This window comes from Lichenostomus cassidix, chromosome 8 (genome assembly GCF_008360975.1).
Source record: "Lichenostomus cassidix isolate B80296 chromosome 8, HeHo_3.0, whole genome shotgun sequence".
In the NCBI taxonomy this organism is placed as follows: Eukaryota; Metazoa; Chordata; class Aves; order Passeriformes; family Meliphagidae; genus Lichenostomus; species Lichenostomus cassidix.
This window is the reverse complement of record NC_139489.1, coordinates 10,343,428-10,369,024: the sequence shown is the minus strand read 5'-3', so window position 1 is coordinate 10,369,024 and position 25,597 is coordinate 10,343,428. Positions and strand designations below refer to the sequence as shown.

General features: G+C 42.0%; 1 protein-coding gene and 1 long non-coding RNA gene across 11 annotated transcripts in view; one reads left to right on the top strand and one right to left on the bottom strand.

Moving 5' to 3' along the window:
• Positions 1 to 25,597, top strand: part of PTPRF (protein tyrosine phosphatase receptor type F) — a 377,255-nt gene that overhangs the window by 143,900 nt on the left and 207,758 nt on the right. The gene's annotated exons all lie outside the window — the stretch shown is intronic.
• On the bottom strand, positions 23,572 to 25,530 carry LOC146433830 (uncharacterized). Its single transcript, XR_014853720.1, has 3 exons — positions 25,261 to 25,530; positions 25,046 to 25,134; positions 23,572 to 24,709 (listed from the first exon to the last, which is right to left on the bottom strand). It is a non-coding gene; the product is annotated as an uncharacterized LOC146433830 (long non-coding RNA).

Genomic DNA, 25,597 nt, shown 5'->3' with positions numbered 1-25,597 from the left:
CCACACTCACAGAGGTCAGAGCTGTTGGCTTTGAGGAGCACCAGCACTTTCTTACTCATCAGGTGGCATGGGAGGAGCCTGGTGTTTGATCCCCTGTATGCATAGAGGGTTTCTCATTATTGCTGCTCCAAGTTCCCATTAGCTTTAATCCTTTCACATTTCTTGGCAGGTTTTCAAATATGTAGTCAGGAACTGACCAAACTTCACTGAGAAGGAAGTAGTTTAAAGAAAACCCTTTCAACTTCTCTTTCAAGAATAGAATTATTAGCTTTATTATAGAAGTTATAGGGAGCATCTTACATTTTTGTGTAACCTCAGGCGTCCGAGAGTTTCTGTTCCATTACTGTTCCAAAGCTCATTATTTTGGTACATCTGTAGTAATTTTGGAACCCTTTACTTTATAATTTCAATTATGTAGTTTGAAATGTAATGATATTAGAAGTCCTGTTATGGAGAACTTGGAGCAATTTTAAGGCAAGCAAATGAAATTTAGTGATACAATAGCCTTGTGTAGTTCATTCCTATGACAGGAGGTGTTTGAGTCCATTTGCAAACATCAGCTATTTGGAGACTGCAAATATGGGTGGGGGAAGGAAAATACTCTGTAACTTGGCCTCTGAGGTTAATTTCCCTGACTCTTGAAAACATGGTCTATGTGCAGCACATAGTGAATATCACATATGATACAAATTGGGCAAAAAAGAGATCTTGCAAGAATCAGACTAAATCATCAGCACTGAGGAAACATACTCCTAATTGTGTTTTGTGAACGCTTGCTGTTCTGTACACGTGCATCTCAGGATCGCCTAAACAGAGCTTTGCTTCCAGACCTAATCAATTGGTTCTCGAGCCGTTTAGCTTTTTAATTACTCTTGTCAAAGTGAAAATTATGTGAAAGGACTTGACTGTGCAATTAGCTGCTGAACATTTTCTGCAGCAATAGTGAGAAAACAATACCAAGTCCCAGAATAGCAGTAGATACAACCATAGGAACAAATCTGCTTCAGCAGAGAAAGAGATATTCTAGTAACTAATCTGAATGAAAGATAATTTATTTTTTAAATATGCATATATTCACAGATGTGAGCAGAAAAGGCTGTTTGTGTGAGAAAAGCCTGTCCCCAGCAGAATGCCAGGTTAGTTATCACTTGCTGATTTCCCTCTGATTTGAGGGCTCTGTTCTTCCTAGGCAGAGGCTGCAGCTCTGCCCTCAGTCAGGGCTGAGCATGTTAGAAGAGGTGCCAGCTCTCTGACCTCCAGATTGCTGGGGGCTAAATTTTAGGAAAAAAGAGGTCACCTTTCCTGTGCTGCAGCCGTGGCAGAGTGCACAATATGTTTCTTCTGTGAGCTGCAAGAGCCTGGTTAGTGTTCATTCAGTGATCTATAGATCATCTGCTCAGACAAATTATATCTCTCAACAGCTTCACACTAAACTAATCTGGGCATTCAAAAAATAAATAAATGAGGCAGTGTCTATAAAGAGCTTCCGTCTAGTGAAGTGGAGCAGTTGGAGCCTGATTAATGAATCCCATTTGAACACACTGGCTGTGTGTTCACTGTTCCCCTCCGCCGAGCTCCATCATCCAGGACAGCCCTGGTTGGGACACATGGTGCATTGCCAGCATCTCTGGCTGGGACCAGAGATGGTGACCATGGTGAGGTCAGGACTTTCACCACCATGATTGATTCATGGTCACAGTGCAGAAGGCAGAGCTCGCCCAGCATATCCCTACCGCTGCTGGTGCATCCCAGGAGCTGCATGACCCCCTCTTGTTCTGCCATGTCCAGGACCAAAGTGCAGGGGTGCATTTTGGGGAAGAATCATCTGATCTGTTTGGCACTGGTGCCCCTCATTGGCCTTCATCAAGCTAAAGCAGTGTTTTTATGAACGAGATTGAAAACACAGGTTAGAATTACTGACCATTAAATTGCTGAGCTGATGGAAGGGAGCTGTGTCACTGTGAGCTGACTGTCTGAGCTCACTTCTTCCCTGAGAACAACTCAGTGAGGGCAGCTGAACAAATCCTGGTGCTCGTCCTCCTGTGTTTGGAAATGCTTAATAGATTTGGAGGCTCAGAATTTTAATGCAGTTCTTTTCTGTATTGATAGAGGTCTTTGAAGTCACTTGAATGCTTTACTAAGCATACATACGAGAATTTAGGTTATTTGTATCAGTGCGCTTGATGGTTTCTGATCTTCATTAGGCTGTGCCTCAGAAGGTCAGCATGCATGCACACCCACATGCCTAAAATAATTTATTCTGCTGCCTTTTGGCACCTACTGCACATGGACATGTTACTAGGAAAGGAAAATGCATCTTTTGAGTAGTGAGTAACAATAAAATTTCTCACAAGACATGTTTTTTACAAGTATTCTAGTTCTGGGACCATACATGGGTGGGGTTTTTTCTTTTCCTGCGAGGTGATGAGGGCAAAACCAGCACTACCAAGACATCCATTCTTTGTGGAGGTTTGAAAGCAGGTGAAAGGGTTCAGAAACCAGAGGGATACTTTTATTGGGTCTGAAATAGTCAGCACATCAACTTCTGGTTTTGGATTATAGCTAGAGGGAGCATGATATTATTAGTATAGAAAGTTGTTTTTAATTGTGTGGAATACATAGTCTGGGTATGTGTGTAAGCTGGCTGCAGTGAAATCAGGGAAGCCAACACATTTCAAGAGTAAATGTATTTTTGAACAATTTAAGAACAATAAGTATGCGATAGCAGCTCCTTTTTGTGTGTAATATCTGTTTAATTCAGTGCTTGAGACGGAAGGGCTTTGGCAGTGAATGGTCTGTGTGCAGGGAAGGACACGGGTGCTGGGAACTGACAGTTTTTCTAGCTGAAGAAGCAGGAAGGAGTGTCCTGGGACTCTGGGAGGGAAAAGTCTCACGGTTAAAGTAGTTTTTGATGTCTCAGAGGTTTGGATTTTAGAAGGCATGGACATGCCTGTAATTGTGAAAGGACAGTAAATTTTAAAGGAAAGTAGTAAAATGTAACCTAAATGCAGAAGATGGTGCCGTTCTGCTTACACCATGAGAGCATTTATTAGCAGGACAAAACTGCATCACTTTTTGGATTACACAGAGTTCCAGATTGTCTCCAGTGCTTGCCATCATGTGAATGTTAATGCTGAGGTGTATTGCAAGTCCCTTTGAAGAAACAGTGAAGGGCTTCATTCTGTTCTGAGACATGATAAAAATTATGGAGAGTTTGAGCATCAAGTTTCTATGCTGAAAAAAGGGTGAGCAGGAGGGAAAAACTGCATTGGCCTGGGGAAATTTAAATACCTTTTTTCAACATGTTTGCAGATGGATCACCTTACAGGTATGTGAGAATGATTTGCATTTTAGAGCCCTGAGAAGTGCTTGAGAGATGTTAATCTCCCATTTTCACTTCCCTGCTCCCCCTTTGCTTCTTGTCATTTTAGATTTTTGAAGTTCTTTGGGTAGTTACATTTTTGTCCCTGTAATAATTATTAAATTATAAATTATTTTTATAAGCAAACCCTCTTGACTGTGGATAAGCAATCTTCATAAATTATTTGGTGGGATACTTAATTTGAAGTTTCTTCATTGCTTATGACAAGATGTTTCTGCTGCTGTCACTGTTGATGATTCATAGCTCAAGTGAAGTGCTTAGCACTTCAGAAAAGTTGTAACACAGGCAGTCCTACTCAAAGTCTCTCCATTTAAATAAAAAACAAAGAAAGAAAAAAGAGGAAAAGGGGGCTGTGGTGGACTGTGCTGAAATGGTGTGTGAGGCTGCTCTGCAGGACTGGCTCCAAAGTGTGGAGAGGGAGGCAGGGGCCGTTCACTGAAACTGAGTCAGAGAAGAAGCTGATGTATGTTCTTAAATCCTTTGTTTTCTCCTAAAGCCCAGTTATGAGCTGTCAGGGAAGTTTGTGAGTCTGTTAATGCTTGTACATATGCAGGAACAGGGTGCTCCCTGCAATCCTGTATGATTTAGGGCATTCTGCTTGACCAGCTGGGCTCACAGCACTGGATTGCATGTTCTTGCTTCAGCCATGGGGGTGTTGGGTGGTGTTTAGAAGGAAGTGGAAAATGAAGAGGCCTTAGATTGGTTAGAGTCAAAAAATGCAAGGTGGAGTATTGAAATTCTGGGCACCATTTGGTTGTGGCTGATGCTGTGCTCAGTCTGTCTGGCTGTGTTGGAGCAAAAAGGGATCCCTATTAAAATTACACAGACACAAACTTCAAACCTTTTAAAGGCTGGAGGAGGAGGTAACTGGCTGCTGAAATTCCTGCTGTTTTGCCATTACTGATGTTTCTCCTTGTGAGAAGCTTTAGTGAGGAAGTCTGACAGATGGCAACAAAGGGAAAGATACAAACAAGGTACTCTCGCAATATAAACGTTGGGCTTTAACTGTTTCACTGGAGTGTTTAAAACACGTGTAAGAATTTGGGCAGAACTACACAGGCATGTTACAGCAGTTAGGTGAAATTTCAGAAAAAAAGCAGTGGCAGTTGTTTTTTCCCCAGCCAAGCTGAATTCCAAGGATGCCACTGAGAGCAGCTGCATGCAGTGAATATTGATGGGCAGCTGGTGCCGGTCCTGTGCCCCTACCAACTTCCTCCATGTTTCAGGAAAACTCTCCTGATCTTATTTCAGCTATCACATTATAAGAGTGCATTTGCAGCTGTATAAGTTCAGTAAAAAGAAACAAAATCAAGAATGAGCCTGAAGAGTTTAAGGGAGCAGGGTGGAATCTGGCTGATTTGAACAGGTGGTATTCAGGGGCTCTGTTCTGGCAACCAGTCGGGATTAGGACAAATTCACTTCTTTAAATATAATTAGTCCAGGTTTTGGTAGGGTTTTAGCTCTTTGACTACTCTTGTTCTCATGGAGGGTGGAGGAGACTGAGGAATTGGTTTGCTGTTGGAACTGGGTAAGGTAAATGTAAGTGGAGGAAATTTTAGATAAATTGAGGGGTTCATAATGTGGGCTGTTTATAGGCTTCTGTCTTTTAAATCGAAAGCATTGTTGTAGCTGTCATGTGTTTGGAAGCACTTAAGGTTTGAGTGGACCATAAAAATGCGTGCAGATGTTCTTCTTGACTCTGAGCGTTCAAACCACTGAGGTGGCTTTCTTCAGAAATTGTTTTATGGGGATCTCCACAGTATTTTAAAACCAAAACAAGACTTTTGTGCCAATTTTTAACCTTCGCTAGAGACTCCATGTAAAAAACCCACTCCAGTGTGTGTTTCTGTGTGTATAAATTGCACTATTCACACTATAAAGAGAAAGCCTTTTTAGTCCAAAGCAAAAACTGGTGAAGTGGAAAGGTGAGCTGCTGCCCCTCCACGTCACTACCTGATGTCTGAATGCTGGGTTTCTTACCCTGGCGTTGTGCTACAGCTGTGGAAGGTGTGATTTCAAGCTGAATTTATGCTGATTTTGACTGGGGGTTTTTGTTTGGAAGTCAATGAGGAACTAGTGAATGTGAACTCAGTTTAGACCCTCATAGGACCTTCTGTATCTCCTGTTGCGCATTTGCCTGAAATGCTGACAGAGAAACAAATCCTCTTTTTTTAATATTAAAGAACAATAACAGCTTATTTAACACTGAGTAAGAAAGAGGCTTTAGCAGCAATGTACTTCAGTGAAATAACGAAGATATTTCTGTGAGCTGCTCTACATCAAAGCTTCATGAAGCAGGATTTCTCTGCTACAATGTGACCTCTGCAGTGCTTCAAAGTGCTGGTGCCTTGCCCATCAGGCAGCTCCATGTTTTTACTTTGACTGGTTGGTGTTCCTGCTTAAACCACAGAAAAGGACTTTTATCCAAGCACTTTCTGGGAAAACTTTTCTTTACGCATATGGACTTTGGGAATCAAATGCCACAAATGTTTTTTCAGTTGCCATATGAGCATACTTGGCAGAGGTACAAGGGACTTGAATATAAGGGAGCTTCATAGGGAAGAAACTCTCTTGTTTGGTGATTTCTGCAAAACTAAATGCATGTCCTTTCAGTGGTATTAATTTTTGCTCTTTTGGAGTTGTAGTGTGTGAATTTGAGTGGTTTTGATGTATTGCTGATGTTTTAGCACTCCTACTCATCAAGGAGCTCTGTATCATTGGAACATGTGAGCTTTATTTCTGCACATTGTGTCATGGAAAGTGAGAACATTTTATTGTCTGTGTTAATGGGATGTGAGATCTGGATCAAAGTTCTCTAGAAACCCATAATAGCCAGCCCTTTATCAATTGATGCTGACCAGTATCAGTCATTTTCCCTACAGGAAATGAAAATGTTCCATCATTAGGCCACAGACCTAATCAGGTTTCCTTCACATTCCTCCCTTATCTCTATATTTCAGCCCTGTTACTTTGCACTGGAGAGTACTTGTGTGCCATATAGCTTGGGTTTTAACTTAATCTGCGAACCTGCTTGTTGCCTGTGGATTTTTACACATTGGTAACTTTTGAAAGAGCGTGGTTGAACCCATCAGTCTCAGAAGCTGTTCTGTTTTGGTTGGGATTCCCCTTGCAGAGGACTGCATGGTGGGGTGACTTTCTCCATGAGTCCTTGGGAACTTCTTCCCTCGTTGCCCTTTCCCAGGCACATGCCCGTGGTGCATTACAACTCCTTGTATCAAACACAAATAAACCCACTGGTAACCCATCTATTTTCTTCCTTGAAGAAAGTAAATCAAAACCACTGCTGGCAGTTCAGGTGATCTTTGTACAGACACATTTTCTTCTGGGAAAAGCCACAAAGAGCCTCTAAAAGCAGATGTGGCTCAGGTGACACCACTCCATCTGGATGTGCAGGCAGGTTTGGATTATGCTTCCCACTCTGCTTTTGGCTTCCTGGGAGTAGGAAGGACTTGGCAAGGATGCTCAGTGTAGCTCAGACTTCATCTGTCCTTCTGGACATGGAAATTAAAATGCCTCAGCACTTATGAAGGAAGGTAGTTAACAAGGCTAGTTAGTCTCCTTATGCTGATTTCCATATTTTTAGGTGTGTTTTCAGCTATTGGTAGTGAATTTAAGAAACAGATGAGTAATTTTTGCTTCAATTAAGACTAATTTTGTGATTTGAAGTAATATGTTATTTTTTGCTTTTTTTTTCTGTTTTAAAAGCTGATATGGAGAAAAAGCAGCTCAATGGACAATTTAATGAAGGGTAAAAATTATCAGGTCATGCATTCTCTCCTTGTATTGTTCGACCATAACATAATATATATTCTGTCATTATTCCCACCCCATCCATTAGCCATCACAGTTCAGAAATAAACAAATTACCTGCTCCCTTCTCCATTAAATGTAATTTTATAAACTGCATTATAACAAAGCTAACTGAGCTATAAGTAGAGAAAAAAGACCTCAGTTTTCAATGTAAATGGCATAAATTTGATTGTACAGAGAGGATGTGTGGGAAGTATTGTTGCTGTAAGGATATTAGATGAATAAATTTTTTTTAAAATTACAGAACTGTTTTAAAATTCAGTAGTTTCTATCAAGAAGTGAAATTCTTTTTGGGGAAAATGGAAATGCTTCTGCTCCTGGAGGTGCATACTGAAAAACAAGAGTCAAAAAATCAGTTTGCAACCAGATGATACAAATGGTTATACGGGGAAACTTCTTGGTGGTGAGAGTGGTTCTAATCTGCAACAAGGAACAAGAAAGGCTTGGGAGTCTTCATTTGTGGAGATATTCAAAGCTTAGCAGGACAAGGTCATGAAATACCTTTTTTAAATTTTAAATACTGCTTGAAAGATAGTATTTCTCTGAGCAGGAGGTTAGAGTAGCTGACCTGCACATGTCCCTTCCAACTTCAATTATTCACTGCTTTGTGTAACAGACTAAGTTCGTTTAAGAAATTTGGGACACAACTTTGCGGATGCTGTGAGCTTCTGTATGGATCTACTCAGAGCACATTGCAGTCAGGTGAGGTGTGATGTATTTCCATGATACCTTGTTTGCAGGTTCTGGGGACACTTGTGTGAAAAGAGCAGGTGAGTCGGAAATGCAGAAATAAAGCTTTCTATCGATAAAAGTAGTACCAAAATAGAATGACTTAAATTTTACCTCGGTTTAGATGTCATCTTCCTTTTTGGCTGGGGAGCCAGAGAGATGCTTCTCTTCTTTCTCAGCTTTTTGACTGCATTTCCGTTTTATGGTGATGGTGAAAGCTGGGGCATAACATTATTCAGTACAGCATGGGGTATGCTGTAAATGAGTGTGGATCTCTCTCCTTTCTGGGTTTTGCATTATTTATAGATCAGCCTCTGCATAATTGCATTTGAATACTAGCAACTAGTCATGTTTGCCGTAAAAATAGAAAATGCATGTTTTAGACAATTTCTTTAGAAGTGTTTTATCTTTCCCCTTTGGGTGTCCCTGTCATTCTGAACTTTGCTAGACCCCAACTCCTCCTCAGTCTGCACTGCAGTGATAGCTGTTTTCCAGAGTAAACCTCCAGCACTGTCAGGATATACCCACGGCCCTGAGCTGGCCACAAAAGTGTTGTTTCGTGTTCCGCATCCCAAAAACATTGTGAAATACCATGTCATGGTGCCCTCTTAGGCACCCTTGTCTTGGTGATCCTATGCTTTCTCCTGGCTGCTGGTGCCAGGTTTTGTGACAATACCACTGGGCTGCCACTGCTTCCAGTGGTGGGGGAGTCATCTGGCCCCAGTATTTCTGCTTTCTTTTGAGTCACCCTGAAACAGAGGTTTTCCTCTTTCATACTGAGCAGAGGGAGCTGAGCTGATTCTCTCAGCATAGATGAATGTGTATAAGAATTCAGTCTTGCAGAATATTGGAGCAAATTTGGAAAAAAAGTGATCTGATGTGATAACCAAAAGTTCAAGTGAGAGCTGTAGGGAAGGTTGAGGTTACTCAAGAGGGTTTGCTAATTAGGAAGGGAGGGCAGTGCTTTGCTACAGGGTCACTGAAAAGCTTCAGACGTGCTTGTATATATCTATAATGCCTGTTGTTGTGACAGAGCACTTCAGAGTGCTTGTGCTTCCGCAGCGCTGTGCCGAGTCGTTGTGCCACTTGTGGACTCCTGACTGATCAGTTTTGTTTCTGTAATTGGCAGGCAGTGATGAATGCAGTCCTTGAGCAAGTTGCTCTTGGTTTTCCTGTGTTTAAAAACGTCAAGTGGATGTGTTAAATAATGCCCTTGCCTTCCCTTCTGCACTTGTGAAAGTAGCAGCCAGCGTATGGCGAGTGAGTTAGGTGGCTTTTGGTCTTCCAGTAGCCCATTTCCTGTTAGGAAGGCATGATAGATACTCTGCTAATCCTCCAATATTATTTTGTTTATATAAAAATACAGTTTTCATTTTTAAATTCCTCCTCCCAGTTCCCTAGCCCTTTGTGTGTTTTCTGTGCTGGGAAGGGGCTGGCTGCGGAGACTGTCAGCATCAGCTTAAAGCTCAGGTGCCTGCAGTGATTAGATGTGGGACCTGATTATCATTTCAGGGGCAGAAGACAATCAACATTACACCTAATTACAAATGTGCTTGTTTAATCTCTTAACGTTTCTTGTTTGACCTGTGTCATGCCTGATCCTTTGAACCCATGTAAATGGTGGTGAGGATTGCTGCCTCCTGCTCACTATGCTTTTCTGCCCAAGTGTCTTGGCTGTGTGAATCCGAGTGAGTCCTCTCTTTTCCAGATTGAGGTTAAATCCATTTAAGGTAAACAGATTAACACATTTTCCCATGTCTAACGTGAGAGCAGCGAGGCTGTCATTTCCCTAAAAGCATTACATGCGACAGGTCCCAGATGCTGAGCTTTTCTGGGCAGCTGTGTTATTTGCTTGACTGGATGGGTTTTACAGCTGGTGTCCGGCTGTTCTTTGTTATGTTTATCTGCAGTCTCTGGGGCTAATCAGATTAGCAGATAGCATAATCTTGCTAAATATCTGATTCCCTTCTGAGCCCCTGGGTGTCAGCTTTGCTGGTCCTTGTGGTTTCTGTGGGGGGCTGGTGGAGGTCGCTCAGAGGCAGCAGCTGCGTCTCCCTGCTCCTGCACTTCAGTCCAGCATGGGCTTGTTCTAGCAATTTCTGTTATAGCTCTGTGCAACCAGTGTGTATGCGAAGATAAAGTCAGCTAAAAGGAATTAGCTTGGATAATAGGCCTGTGGATCTGTCCGTGGTCCATGTTTTAAAGATTTTATTGCAGGTTCTTTGACACAAGTTCCTGTTGCTCACTTGTGATACAGAGGCTCTTGGGTTTCCAGGAACACTGGAAGTGGCTTGGGCTGTTTGGAAATGGCAGTTTTGGACCCATCTCCTGACTTCTCCAGCCTGGAGAGCCCTGGTGTGGGCTGCCAGCATTACTGGACATGGCTGTAAAGATGTTGCAGAGAGTAGGACTGGGACAAGTCTGCTGATGGTTTACGATAGAATTCAGTTCTAAAGTGTGTTTGATGGGAAAGAGGAAGCCAGTGGAGATGAGAAATAAAAGAAATACAAAATTCACCCTACATTGCAGGAATTTGAGGTGTTGGCATGTTTGACTCATCTGTGACGTGGCATGTGCTGAAACTAACTTGAAAAAAATTGTTTCAGTGGCTATAAGAAGAATCAGTATGGCAGAACTACGTATTTTTAAAGCACATCCAGCACATGCAGTGAGAGTATTTAGAACATAAATCCTTCTATAAAAAATAACTTTGATTTTTTCATTTTTGAAGAAGTGTGTCATGCTATTAATATAACTAAGAGCTTGACAGATTGAAACTCTGTTGTTTTTTTTTAAAAAAAGAGTTTGGGCTACCAGAGTCCAAAGTTGCAAAAGCCCGGTTTGTACTGGTAAATGGTTTTTAACTGGAAAGTTTTGCTTAATGTATCCTGTATAATCTAGTTCTGCCCTCTGTACAGCCAGGATACAGAGCCCCCACCTTTACTGCATACTTGTCTGAAGTGGGACAAAGCTCACCAGTGTTGATAATTCATGATAATGCTCAGGTAATACCCAGTGTGGATTGCTGACTTTAGTAGCATTGCTATTGAACAGACTTTACTTTCTTCTCCCCATGAAATGATGCCAGCTTTGTTGTTCATGGATGTAATTTAGTTTGTGGGCTTTCGTGGGATCTTAGGGTTTGTTAGTTTTATTTAATTGTACAGAGGACCTGAGCTGACCCTCTAGCCCTTTCCTAAAGCCTTGGTGCTTTCCAGGGAGTAAGGAGGGTCTTTTCCAGAGAGTAAGGAGGGTCCTTGTATCTCCTTACACTTTGTAGGTGTCAGGCTCTAGTTCTGTGAGTCCTGAGTACAGACTGATGCAGGTTCTGTTGGATCAGCATCTTGCCTGTCTGTGCTGACTCCTGCCAGCACAGAAGTAATTCCAGTGTCTCACACAGATGCAAGGACCTTTTTTTTTCTTTTTCCCTTGTAGCCTTAGGAATGTCTTTATGGGGCTTAAACAGAGAAGTGAACGCTCAGAGATTAAGCCCCAACAGAAAAAAGTAATGGAAGGCTCTAGGTAGGAAAAGGATGGGATTTATGGACTTCCTACTACTGTCAGGGGTTTCCAGTTATGCTGCCTCCAGGACTGAAGCTTTTTGCCCCCATATTTATGAACACCTTCATTGTGTAGCAGCAGTAGGAGAAAAATCAGCAAGCCTAGTGAGACCTCCTGAAGTTTCATACTCAGGACCTCTCCACACAAGGTGCAAGTGGTACTTCATGATGCACATACCCCATACATATTTATTTAAACACCAGCTAGTCCAGCCTGCAGTTTCTGTGGGAGCCCCACTGTTATGGCTTGCTGATGTTTGCTCTTTTATCCCTTCACAGTGCCAAGACTGATCTCCTCCACACCACTGATCTCTGACCTAAGTGGTTGCCCTTTAAATTGAACTGCATTTTTGAGCATCTGTGATTTTGGGGACAGATGGTTGTTGTTGATTGAAAGGGTTTCCAGTACTGGTAATGTATTCCTGAACTGGCAGTCAGTGCTGAGGCCCTTCCTTACACCAATGCCTAATGAGCTGGAGAGAAAGTTCAGCCTTTCAGAGGCTTCAGAGTGATCTTGCCCTGCCCTGATCAGCAGGACTCTGCTCCTGCTTCCAAGATCAGGTTTGATCTGTTCCAGGCTCCTCTGAACCAAATTTTTTTTGCCTGTGTTTGTTGAAAATTAGTTTTTCCATCAACAAGACTTGTGTAGGGGTACAAGTGGAGCAGTGCAATAACTTGGTTGCACATTGTAGTCACCAAATGCTTTTACTGGACTTGTGTGCTGTCTGATTCCAGTGAGGTTTTCCATTCTTGGGCTCAGGGAATGGCAGGCAAACCTATGGATCAAGCACCAGAGGGGAGCTAGCATTTTAAAACAGTATACTTTTTTTTCTCTATTTGTCTGTCAGCTGTCATCAATATCTGAAAGTGTAGTTGCTGCTGCTGTGGCAGGAACTTTGCTTTGACAAATGACAATGTGGCTGCTTTTGTTCTTGACCAAGAGGTGTAAAAGTGATGGATGTTCCATTGCTTGGTTTCCACCATGGCTGGATGCAGGAGTAGAGGCAGTGGAGCAGGCACAGGTTCTCTGCAGCTCTGGAGCTGTGATACAGGAATGAGTCTCCCCCTGTCTTTTCTCCCTCTATGGATTTCATTGTAGAAGGCATCAGGTACTGCTTGATTCTTAGACAGGTAAGCAGACCTTTTTTATTTTTCAACAGTTTCTGTCACAGAGGTATCATTCAGAAGGAAAGTGCATCAGGGTAGGAATTATTGCTCTTCATTTCCATAAAACCCATAGTGAGTTAGAAACTGTTGGAAACTATATAGATTAAAAAAATAAAACACCAAGTTTTAGGTTCTTATTTTCTGAAGGGATCCCTTTTGGGTGGATCTTAATGCTTGTATTGAGCCATGTTTAAGCTATTCAGTTCATAAGAATTAACCTTTTCTGAGAAGGGGTCACCCAAAAGCTGAACCCTTCTAAAATTAGGAATATAAATCCTCCTTTTTTTCTTTCAGTGTCACAGAGGTGAGAATAATTTAAAAAAAATTAAAAGAAGAAAAATGTTGTTTCCTTCCTGGGTACTTTTGGTCCAGAATTGCTTAAAAACAAACGTATGCTTTGCCTGAACATACTTCCATTCCAAAAGCATTAGCTAATGGGGAGTGGTGTGATTCCATCATCTGTAACATAAAAATATTGCTGACTTACATCATGGAAAGCCCCACACTGCATTTGTGGGTGGCCTCATAAAGGTGCAGCCACACCCTGAAACAAGTGGCCTGGAGAGGGATTGGGAATGTGCTTTCCTGACCTACTGCACGTGCTCAGGTAGCATCTTCCATTTCCTGCCTCTTGGATTATTTGACACAACTGCAGGGTTTATTTAATTCCTGACACTTGGATCTCAGCTCAGTACTTTATCACCAGATCTTGCTGAGCCAAAATTTGCATTACACCCTCCTTAGAGCCTCTGTATTACAAGCAGCCTCTTTTGACCTAGCAGAGAAAAGCCTAACAGGAGCCAGAGGCTGGAGGAGCTGGCTAAAGCACGTCCTGTGTCAGAATGGAGGTCAGGCTGGATGATAGAGTGGACCATTCAGTCCTAAAAATCTATGAATATTAATATGCATCTATTATAGTATAGAGTACAGTGAGGTCATTGATTAATGCCATTTCTGCCCTAAGCCGTTGTCCTGTAAGGGGATTCTCCAAGCCTCCTGCTTCTGCTGCTGCTCTGGGGCACCTCACTGACTAAAGGTTAATTATCTGTTGTGTGGCTATTAAAACAAAAGACTTACTGTTTCGAATTTATCACTTTTACGTTCAGCTGAATTACTGTTTCTCTTGCAAGTATGAAATGGGATCATCCAGATCAGTCTTTTCTCGCAGACAGTTCTCTAGAGTTTTGACAACCCCATTGTCCAAGGGCAAGTCACAGCTGATGTAGGTATTAGATTATTTTGCCATAGAAATTCTCTTGCATTTTTGCCATAATATATTTTTGTCTTCTTCCAAATCCATGTTATGCTTTTTCTACTTCCATGACTGCAACTGCACAGAGCACCTCACTGAAAGCATCTAGGTTAGGCGCTTGTGTCCAGAGCCCTTTTGAGTAGTTACAGTTAATTCAGAATCCAGAAAAGTGTACTGTTGGTTTAAATTGTTTCCTACAAAACATATTCCCTTAAATTAGGCAACACTAACTTTGATCTGCCTTCCCTGACCGTTTGTGCAGGTTTGTTACATGGGTATATAAAACCCACCCTACTTTGTTACAATTCTGATTTAATTCCATCTTGGAGAACTGCCGTGTGCTCATCTGCTTTTCCTAACTGAGTAATAAGCTCTGGTCTCAGGTCAGAACTTCGGGATTCTACAGTGCTGGTATTTTTGCTGTGCTAAAAATTAAATAGATCGAGTTGTCCTGGGAATTTCACTGAGTAGCAAACAAGCCCTGAGTTAGCCTCATGGAAATACTGCTCAGAGGAAATGGCTACTCTTACATCATCACAAAAAACAGATGTTGCTGTGCTTTTTGCAGAGGACTGAGGACTGTGAGAGGGGAATCCTTAGGCATGAGTGGGAGGGAGTTGTGTCCTGGCAACTGCAGATGACAACCAGCCTTGGCTGCTCACTGCTGTGGGAAGCTGCTGGTGGTTCATCCAGGTCGAAGTACCCAAATTTTGGGACAAACCCAAATTGATCCAGAGACTGAGATTACACCGTAGCAACCTTGAAAAAACTCAATAATGTGGGCATTGTTAGTTCCTGTGGGTGATGTTCATCATGTGTTGTTGACCAACCATTACGGTTAAGACTTCCTCAAATGGTTTTCCTGTTGTCTGCAGGAGCTTTCCAGAGCTTCCCAGGGGCCAGGCAGAGCAGCAGTGTCAGAGAACAGCACTGTGTTGTGTAGCACACAACAAGAACTAATGCTGCTGGGGTTCAAACAGAAGGAGTTGCTAGGAGAGTCAAGTCTTTTGTTGTGCTGTTTGGGGGTTTTTTTTGCTGCTGTCTGGTTTAAAACAGATTAGTGAAGAAAACTGACATTGAATTATTTATTTCACAAAGATTTCCATGATTGCTTTGAAGAATAGTTATACTACTAAACTAATAAATTGACCAAACAACAAAAAACCCAAAACTTTGAGACCTGTTGTGCCATGAATGTTCTTCAGACACATAGCATACACCTAAACAAAGTTTGTGCTGAGATTTGTTTCTAAATGTCTTATAAAGAGGATCTTTTTCTGTGCAGTAGCCCCTGCATTGAACACAAGAGTGTTAAGGAACAACAGTGATAGTAAGCTTGTAGAAAGTCCAGTTACTGGATCTGAAGGGTTTAAGCTATTGCTGATTCCAAGCTAAAATGATAAACAACTTAAGAATTAAGTTCACTATTAAATGAGTAGTCCAAAATATTAATGTTTAAGTGTTTATTTTTTTTAAATACGTGGCGAACTTAATAGGATTCCTTGCATTAGAATTTTTTTTCCTCTAGCTCAATAATCTCTTATGCTGCTCAGGAGTTTTCCCTGCATAGTTTATAGATTTAGTATAAGTCTGATGCAGAGCTGTGAATTCATAAACCATTCCTGTAATCTGGTGTAAATCTGAGGTTTATTTGACTGTAGTCTGGTTAAGTGAGGAGCAGGAGTTGGGCTGCCTGCAGATGTGCCTGTGTGCTCAGTGTGGGACTGCTGTTTGCAAGGGGCACTGTTCAGGTGGCTCTGCAGGCTTGCATGGTCCAGGCTGTGGCTCTCTTGCCTTCTGGAGCAGGTAAAATGTGCCTACGGCAAAGGAATACTTGATAATATGAGGGCATCATTTGTCAGTGCCAAATATTTTCATCCCTGTGAAAAAAAGGGATGTGGGAGTACCTGGCAGCCCTGTAGCTACAGGAACCCAAGTCTACTCACCTTTAACTGTCCTCCTGCAAGGTATATTGCAGCCCAGATGTTACAGTTGTGGCCATAAGTAAACTTTTCTGCAAAATTTAAAATAAAACTAGGGTTCTTGAACTTCAAAAAGGAATAGAAGATTTCTACTTGCAGCAAATAGTGGTGGAAGGGAATTTTATCCTGCCTTTTTCTGCTCAGACAGGATTGCTCTAAGCTGTTCACAACAGATGTTTGTCTAGCATGTCCTTAAAAACTTCTGGTGAGAGAAGAGCCCACCATTTCTTCAGCAAGCTGTTCCAGTGTTTAACTGTCAGTATATTTATACCTTGGTAGTATGGTGTAGAAGTTTACCCTAAACATCCTAACCTTAAACTCCCTCTCAGCAGCTTTGTGACTATGAATTGTTGACCATTTGCATGACATGCCAAAAAAAAAAAAAAAGTAAAAAGAAAAGTTCCTTTTCATCTTGCAGTTTCTTTCCAGATCCTTGAAGGCTGTTCTCACCCTCCCTGCTGCCACTACTCCTTTCTTTCCTAAGCAAGATAAACTTCATCATTGTTGTCACCTTGTTTTCCTTCATTCTCATCCAGCCTTTCCTGGCTGCTGAGATTCTCAGTGACAGTCTTGCCTCTGGTTGTTTCACCCACGGTTCATGTGAGCTGTCTCCCACTTAGCTGGAGTTGTTGGGTGTTTTTTGTTCTGCTCATTTGCTTTCTCAGAGTAGCCAAGGTTCCCATCAATAAGCAGAGTTTGTGACAGTTCTTAGTAGTATTCCTGAAAACCATGTACGCTTGCAGTCAATATGATGCAATTTACTGTTGGAGACACTGAATTCCATTAGAAACACAGGGAAAATACAGGAAGATAACCACTGATTTAATAGGAAATAATTCAGAGGATTGTGCCAGTCATGCACCTTGAGCTGTTGTTCATTTCTGTGTACATGCAGGTGACAGCCCAGGACTGTTACATGTCTGGAGTTGTTACTGCACACCTGCTCTCTGCTCCACAGAGCTGCAGGAGTGCCAGTGGACCCAGCCTGGCTGCTGCTCATCCCTCTCACCTGCAGAGCCTGCTGCTCTGTGCTCTTCAGCTAATGGATGTTAGTTGCTGTATTTAGCTGCATCCTGTGGGCAGCCATTCTCTGGTGGCTGACCTTACAGCTAGATGGAATCACTTGTCATGGTGGATGTTTCCTCAGTGGAGGGGTTGAATTGCTGTGGCTATTGGTAGGAACAGGCTCCCTCATTTCCCAGACTTTCCAGTGAAGCTATTACGCTGCTTCTACAGTTAATATTTTTCTTTTGAGAGGGCATATTTCTTCACAGTTGCTCATTCCTTCTCCAGGAGGATGCAGCAGGTGAGAAAGGCCCTTTTTTATGCCATGTCCTGGGTGTTTAAGTACTAGAATAAAAGGATTTGCCCAGCCTGAACACATTCGTCAGCTCCCTCTCCAGCCAGCTGGTTCTCAGTCTGAGCTCCCAGACTGAGCTTCAAAGACGTTAAGCCTTAGCTGCTCTGCTAGTCTCAGTAACATTTCTCTCCACCTGAAAGATTTAATAACCTCTTCACTTGCACCACACAAAGCAGGTTGTCTTAAGGATCCAGACAAGCAAGGCACATACATCCTCCTCCAGCATGTAGGTTATTACCTGGAGATTGCAGATGGGCGCTTCTGGTGTCTCTGCAAACCCCTTCCATGTTCCAAGGAGCAAGGAGCTAGCGATTATGGGAGGACAGCAAATACCCATGTCTGTACACCCTGATGGATGGCTAATCAAAAAGGACCCTTCCACAAATGACAGACTTCACTAATTCTGCCTCTTGTTACCATTGGAGGATCCCAGAAGTGCCAGGAAAAAAATCAGAGTTGTGAGAACAGGTGATGGTTACACATTGACAGTTTCTCTTGTCAGTGTTCAGACTTGAGTCCTTGTCAGTCTAACCACTGTCTGCTGAGTTGTACACAAACCTCCATAAAGGTCCCACTGGATTGTACTGTGTGTGACACAAAGTGCTAAACCTTTCCCTTCTGCCATGCAAAATAAAGTGGCTTCATCGAGTTGAAAAGTAGTAATAGCTCAGCTTCTCCAGGGAGGAATTCAGAGCCCTGACCATTAAGTACAGTTTCTTCAAAGGCGGGGAGAAAAAAAGATGGAATGATGCTTTAGTTTTGTGGGTGCTGTTTGAATACCCACAGCAGTGCATCCTCCTCCAAATGTTTCTCTAGAATCTCCTCCATACTGGGGTTAGCAGGCCAGCAACACCATTACTTGTCAAACTGGTAAGAACAACACATGCTTCGTGTGTAAAAAGGGAGAAGCCAGTTAAATGCTTGTTATTGCTCACCTGCTTTGTTGATTGATACTAAGAGATCAGATGGTAAAAAATGTGGTGTTGAAAGTTCACTCCTAGGTATCCCTGAATTAGCATGTAAGTGGGAATTAGAAATGTCTTTAAGAGCTGCACACAATGGGAAATAAAAGAGCACTTGAGAAATCAAGAAAGATCTGTTTATATGAAAAACATATACAATATATTTCCTATTGCATTTAGTTCTTGTGGTGATGCCAGAGTCTAAATTGTTCAGTTTCTCATGGGCAAAATTAAAGTAATTCTGGGGTTAGAGGAAAAAGTCTGCTGTGATTGCTGCTGGCAGCAGAACCTGGTCTCTCCCTACTGCTATGGTCACATTCAGTGGGCTGGGGAGTTGCTAAAGGCAGTTTCCTGAAAATGGAGGCTTGGCAACACTGGCCTCTGTGTGCTGCTGCCCTTATTCACTACATGGCTATTGATAGTCTTTGAACAGTCAAAAATAAATGAAAATACACTGATGCAAAGAGTTAATGGAATCGCCAGTCTGGGATAGTGGTCTCCTGCTTTCATTTTTTCATGTCAGAACTGATAAAGTTTGTTGCAGTCATCATTCTCTTTTGATTAACTGATACAGCCTTCTTTTGAGCATTTTATATCTCAGATGTCAAGCTCTCTTTTTGCAGTGACAAAGGGCTGGTTTAGTACATCCAAAAAAGGCAAAATCTATTGTTTGTGGCTCTAAAATGCTCAGTTACTTGATTACTTAGTGGAAGTTGCAACTGGGATTCATTTGGTGCCTAGACTTAACATAATAACTGGATGTAAATGGAGGTGATGTGTTGAAACAGAAGTGGGAAGTGTCTTTCAAAGTGTTTTAATGTTAGTAGTGTGTGTAGCAGTCCTGTGTAGTGGGAGCCCCACTGAACCACTTCTCCTTTAGAGTGCTGGCATACAGGGATTCTGGAATTGTAGCGATTGTAACCCCCACATTTTGTGATGCACTTCATGAGCGTCGGGAAGTGCAGCAGAATTGTTTGTCTCGCAACCAGTAGAGCGGGGAAAGTAAATAGTAGAAATCTGATTAAAAAATAAATAGAAGATGTGTTGTCTAGCCAAAGGTGCGAGGAATATGACAAGCACCAGGGAATAATACTGTTCAGGGGTACCTGGAAATAACAGCATTCAGGGGCTTGCCATTCCCTGAGCTGGGGTTGCAAGATGTGAAAACATTGGAAATAATTGTAAGTGAAGTTTATTTCGAAGGGATGTGGCTGCTAGTCAAGTAATGTTTCTGTGTAAGGGAGATAAATTTGCAGGTTGATATCCTGCACAGTTCATACGGTCTTGGAGGTATTGTAAGAAGTCATCTTTCATTAGCAATGGTCATACTTTATGCTTAAAGCAGAGAGCTTGTAGATGATTCTGAACACACTGAAACATTGGAGAGGTGGACTGACTCCTAAATGTAGCCCTTTCTGCTTAAGGATGGTAGCAAATAATTCCATCTTCTGGTGAGGAAAGGAGTGTGGCATGCTGGACTGGTGTCTGGGCACGCTGTACACTTATAGTGAGCTGGTGAAGGGACTCTGGAGCACCAGATGTGCCAGGAGAGGTGGGAGGAGCTGGGTTTGTTCTGCCTTAGCATGAGATGGATGGAAGTAGGACCTCACTGCTCTCTTCAGCTTCAGATGGGAATGAGTGGAGCAGAGGGTGTAGAGCAGGAGTAGTCAGGCTCTTCTGGCAGGCTTGTGGTGATATGATGAGAGCCAACAGAGACATGAGCTCCAACATGGGAAATAGTGATAAGCAATAATTTTATTTTTTTTTTAATTTCTCTGTTGTGAAGATGGTCAAGCATCATACCAGAGCCCCAGGGATGTTTTGGAATGTCCACCCTTGAAAATACTCCAAGCTTGACTGAATGGGGCCCCAGGAAACCTGATCCAGCTTCAGAGTTGAACCCAGCTTTGAAGTTGGCAATGCTTTAAGTGGGTGTTTGGAAAGGATGACCTCCAAAAGTCCCTTCCAACCTAAACTGTATGAATCATAAGCTCTTGACATGCTCAAAACTGTGGCAGGGTGTGTATGTGTGCACAGAATGTGTACGATGAAACAAATTCAATGTCCATTTTGTTTAATTTCTTTTGTTATTTAATCCACTGCATTTGATTGCACTCCAATTTTACTTTTATCTTTGAGACATACGGATGGAGTAGAGCTCAGTGTTTGTTGAAGCCAGTCCCTGCTGCTGCAACATGCATCCAACCATGTCGAGGAATCCAATTAATAAGTCTATTGATGTGGTGATTAGCCATGTTTGAAAATAGAGGGTTTGTTTATTTAAACGTGGGCTCTGATGGATGTGTGCAGTCAGAGTGTCTGCCATCTTTAGTCGTCCAGTTGCTCAATACCTGTCATAATAGATACGTTTAGCAGAGATGAGGTAGAGAGACAGAGGAGATTGTATTGAAGTTCACTATTAATAATTGAAATAAGCTTTTCCTCTTGGAGGGCAGAGCAGCACTGGAGGAGGCTGCTCAACAAGTTGGTCTGTTCTCCCTCCTCAGAGCTTCCCAAGGTTCAGCTGGACATCACCACTACTCAAGTGATCTAGTATTGGTGAGGGTTCCACTTCAAGCATGTGGTTATACTGGAGACCCTTTGAGGTTCCTTCCCAACTATGGTTTTATGATTAAATGCAGTCTTTTCCATAAAGAATTGAAGAAAATTGTTTACATTTTCCTCCCTTTCTCACCTGTATTGTTGCAGCAGGGGTTCCCAGCTCCATGAAGAGAGCTATATCTGGTCCAGCTTTTATTTGTGCTGCATATTTTTCCACCCTCTGCAGGTGCACCAGTCAGAAGACGTCTGAAAACACACAGTTTTCTCAAGTAACTAGGACAAGAATATTTTAGGAAGCTGTCAGTTGCTTTGGTCAGAGGAAGTACAGTCAAGTTTGTTTCAACATTTGCTCTGTCTTTCAGCCTGGTCTGTAGCGCTGCAAATCAGGGTTCAGGGTAGGGTATCACTTTTGGCAAGCAGAGCACATTTTGGACACTTGGTGGTGGATGGGAAGAGCTGAGTTGCACTTGGAGCAGTGAATGTCTTGCCCTTTCAGAGAGCAGTTATCTCAGCTGCATGGTCTTGGCTGTTTGTTACCAAAAGTTAATGAAAGACAACAGAAATAAAACCACCTGACTCCTCTTAAATTCCTGACATTAAAAAACTTGAAAATCCAACTACAAGCATCTGCTATTTACTTACAATATACTGGCTAACATGTTGTTAGTACAATTTTCTCTGAATTAATATAGAAAGTTAATAGAAGGATAGAAAAAGCATTTTTAGGAAGTGAGTGGCACTACTACTGCTTTGCTATGGCTTCCTCCAGCTAATGGCCCTTTTAAAACTCCAAATGCAAGGTTTTCTTTGTTTCTTTCATAAATGAAATGGTTTTCTCAAAGTAAAGAAAAAACACTACACAACAAAACAAAAAAGGTTTGTGCTACTCGGAATCATTTAGCTACATTCAGTTTCTTTAAATCACACCAGAATGGCAACAAACCTGGATTTTTAGGAGACTTGAGAATTCTGAAAGAGGAATTACAGAGCATATGTTCCAAACAGTTGAGATCTGTTTTCTCAATAAAATGATGAGGAAAGAATTGAAAGAGAGAGGGGTCACAAAAAGAATATGCGTTTCTCCTCAGTCCTGCCTATCAAGTCCTAAATTCAGGTTTCTCCTTCCTGTGCAACTGCAAACTCACACATGGACTGCAATGAAGCAGCAATGAAGCTGTTTCTGTCCTCCTTCCTTTCTGTAGCACATTTGACAATGTGTGATGGTCCTGCATTCAGTTTAAGAGGTTTTAATTTTAGCAGTCAGCGTTCTGACTGATCTGTTGAAGAATATTCTAAGAAGGAAAAAAAAGACACCAAATCTCTTCATCCAAGAAGGAGATAAGAGTCGGAAAGGCACCTCTGGAGTTCCTGGGTCTGTGTTAGGGAACTGCTGTCCTTCTGCCCTGCGTTTCCTAACCAGTCAGCTGTTTTGTCATCCAGAAGGGATTCCACGAATTGTGAGCTTGGTTGCAAGCCAACCCATCAGTGCCTAATGGCATTATGTGCAGTGTGGATATACTCAGAAACCACTCTGCATGAATTACATACATGGATGCCTGTTAATACAGTAAGAACAGCACTAATATTGCTCTATGTAATTTATTTCATGAAGTTCAGTTATTCATAGGTGAAGCGCCAAATTAGCAAAACAAAAGCGGCTGTAATATTAATAACGATCACTGCAGTCTGAAAGGGAAATCCCTGTGTGCTGCAGCGTCATTGCCAAATTTCTAGTACTTTGAATGGGGTTTTCTAAAATGCTGGTCCCCAAATGTGATTCGGTGGAACTCAGTGAAAACACTTAATAGCTTTTAAGACACCTGGATGAGGAGACTGTCTTTCCTTAGGGTGGTGGACTGGTGTGTCACTTTTCTCTGGGATGTGGCAGTGTGATGGCTTCACAACACCAAGACAGTTGGAAGTTTTAAATTAATGTGTGATTAATTTCCATACTGTCATCATCCTTTCTCAAACCTTTAATTCATATGCCAGCTTTATCACCAGTAATAGTGGTAAAATGCTTGGCTGAAGGAAATGTGCATCTCAGATTATGACTGGTGCTGTTGGGTGATTTCAGCACTTTGCAAATCGTGTTGTCAGCCTTGGTTTTATGGTCTGAGCACAGAGAATGTGGGCAGCTGCTCTTGTGCTGGTGGGCTTGTTCTCTCAGATTACAGTTTGTCTGTTTTTCTATCTTTATCGCACATTTAATTATCTGTGATTATATTATAACAACGCTGAATTACATGTTCTTGACAGAATAGTTTTGAATTTGTACAATAAACACACCTTTGAGGCTGTTGGTGAGGCATAAATAAATTTTTTTGTTCCTAATGATGGTTAAAATGGAGATCTGGACATGTACTTGAAAATGAAAGTGTGAGGGTAGATTTCTAAATAGTCTTGTTAACAAACACTTCTTGCACATGATCAACAGAACTGCAAGTTGTCTTGAAATTTGGGAATGGTATTTCATGTGAACATGGTAAATGTGATCTTATAAATTAAACTAAGATTGAACGGTTTCTTGGTTCAGCTTAAGTTATATAAAACAAATAACAAAAGCCATATCCAGCTGCATAAGTTAATTAAAAAAAAGAAAAAAAGGATGAGAAAAAAAGGTGGTGGTAAGATGATGAATGGTAATCTCGAGATGCCCAAGCCCAAATGCATGCATGTTTTTAGTGAGATGATGGTGATAATGGTTATCAATTCTATCAGAAGAGAGTATGAAGTAAATTCAAGGAATTCTGCAAGAATCAACACACAATATCTTTATGAGATCTTCAGTCTGTAGAGTCTCAGGGGTTATGTAAGATAGAAAACATGTTACTGTTTTAGGAAGGGTTTAAAATGGATCTGAGGTACATTTTGGAGGAAGGAGAGAAAAGGCACAGGGATGGAACGTAACCCTTTTCAGCTATCATGTGTTAGTACACAAAGAAGTGAGTATAAGTAACAACAAATGACTTTAAAAACCAGACTGTTTCCCCACAACATGATTCCATGACCATAATTTTGGGACAATTTTCCAGTGAGAAGTGTGGCTGAAACTCAGACTATTTTAAGCTAGTGCATGATCCCTTTACAGAAGAGGTTGTGCAGTGCAGCCCTGGTGAAACCGTGGGACAGGACTGTACTTGAGAGAGCTTTTTCCAGCCCTCTGTGCCTGTACATTTTGGCTGTCCCATGTCATGCTTGCTGACAAGCTTCAGTGTTCAGTTGCTGCTGCTTAGTGCTTGTGTTTCAAATTCCACTTTGATAACAGTGACAGGCAACAACCCGTTTGATACCCTGTTGGTGTAGCTAATTCCAGCTCAGCAAATGGGGAGCCCCCCTTTGATAAACATTTATTCTTAGAGAACACAAGCAGAGTTGGCAGGCACCTACCTTCAAGTCAGACTTTCAAACACAACATGAAAATCAACGATTGGTGATAGGCAGGGGATTATTCCTGCATGGGTAATTCCTAAGCAAGATCCATTTGCCTATATAAAGATATGCTATCCTCACTGTTAATAGACCTGAGCGACTAATAAAATTCACTTGAGGCAGGCATAATTGGACAGGCTCTTTTGTCTCATCCTGTTCTTTCTAGGCTGCATTATGGTTTAGCAGTGCACTGACTTGCAGCAGGTAAGAAAGGCTGACATTCTTTCAAACCTCAGATTCTCAGAGGTTTATGTTTTACCCTGGTGTATGTCCTTCACCAAGCATACTGGGGTGTCATATCCCCAAGGTGAAACAGTGCCTTCTTTCTCATGCATGTAAAGCCTGAGAGGTGCAGTTAACTTGCTCTGAGGTTGCTTGTCATCCTCCTTGCTGATCTGGATTTTAGTTCAGCAAATCAAGTGTGAAGCCAGAAACCTTGGGACTCAGTCAACAAAGCAGCGATGGGTGAGGTAGGCTTAGAGACAGCACTCTAGGAGACAAATTTGTTTTCTAAATATATCCTCTGTAGTCTCCACAAAGACCTTAAAAACCAGCTAAACCTTGCAGGTTTGACATCAGTGTGTGTGTCCCTTAAGCTTGTAGCATGTGATAGTTTTGTCCGGCAGTGAGAATGAAATTAGGTAGTACAGGCAAATACACTTAGGGCAAATCTCTGCAAGCAGCATACTTTTTTTCTGCTCTCGTGGCATGTGCAACCTTCCATGTGTCTGTGTGTCTCAGGTTTGGGGATGAGCATCTTTCCAGGCTGCAAAAGTGAGTGAGAGAGCTGGTATTCCCAGTTGTGGGTTCTCCCCAATGGATTTACCCTGGTAAATGTATAGCAAGGAATCAGCCACTCAGTGCCTGGCAGCCCTCTGTGATCATGTGAGTCTTGCATGAAGCTGGGACTTACTGCTGACATGAGGAGAAATGTGGAAGAAGATGTTGGAGGTCTGGGTTGAGAGAAAATGGAATACTATCTGCAGGTAGGTTATGGCTAAAAATACAAAAATTAGTTACAGTGCATGAGAGAATACAAACCAAAAAATGGCAGGAGCTACTGGATGTTCTTCGTTGTTCATAGACAATTCCCAGTGTTTGCACTGAGCTCCTGCTTGGTAAACATTACTCTTTAGGCATTCTGCCAGCTGACGTGGCTCGTGGCTCTGAGTGCAATCAGAGCAGTAAGGCTGTCTCAGGGAAAGCAGCTGCTGAAGGGTACCCAGCCTGAAAGGTCATGTCAGGTGTGCCAGTTTCTTTGGGTTTACTCATATGCTGTAACTTCCTGCCACCACTTTGTTGGATTTTGGTCTGCTAATGTCCCCGGAGTTGGTACTTCAGGAGCTGGTGTCACAGTGAGGTCTGTGACCTGCAGCAG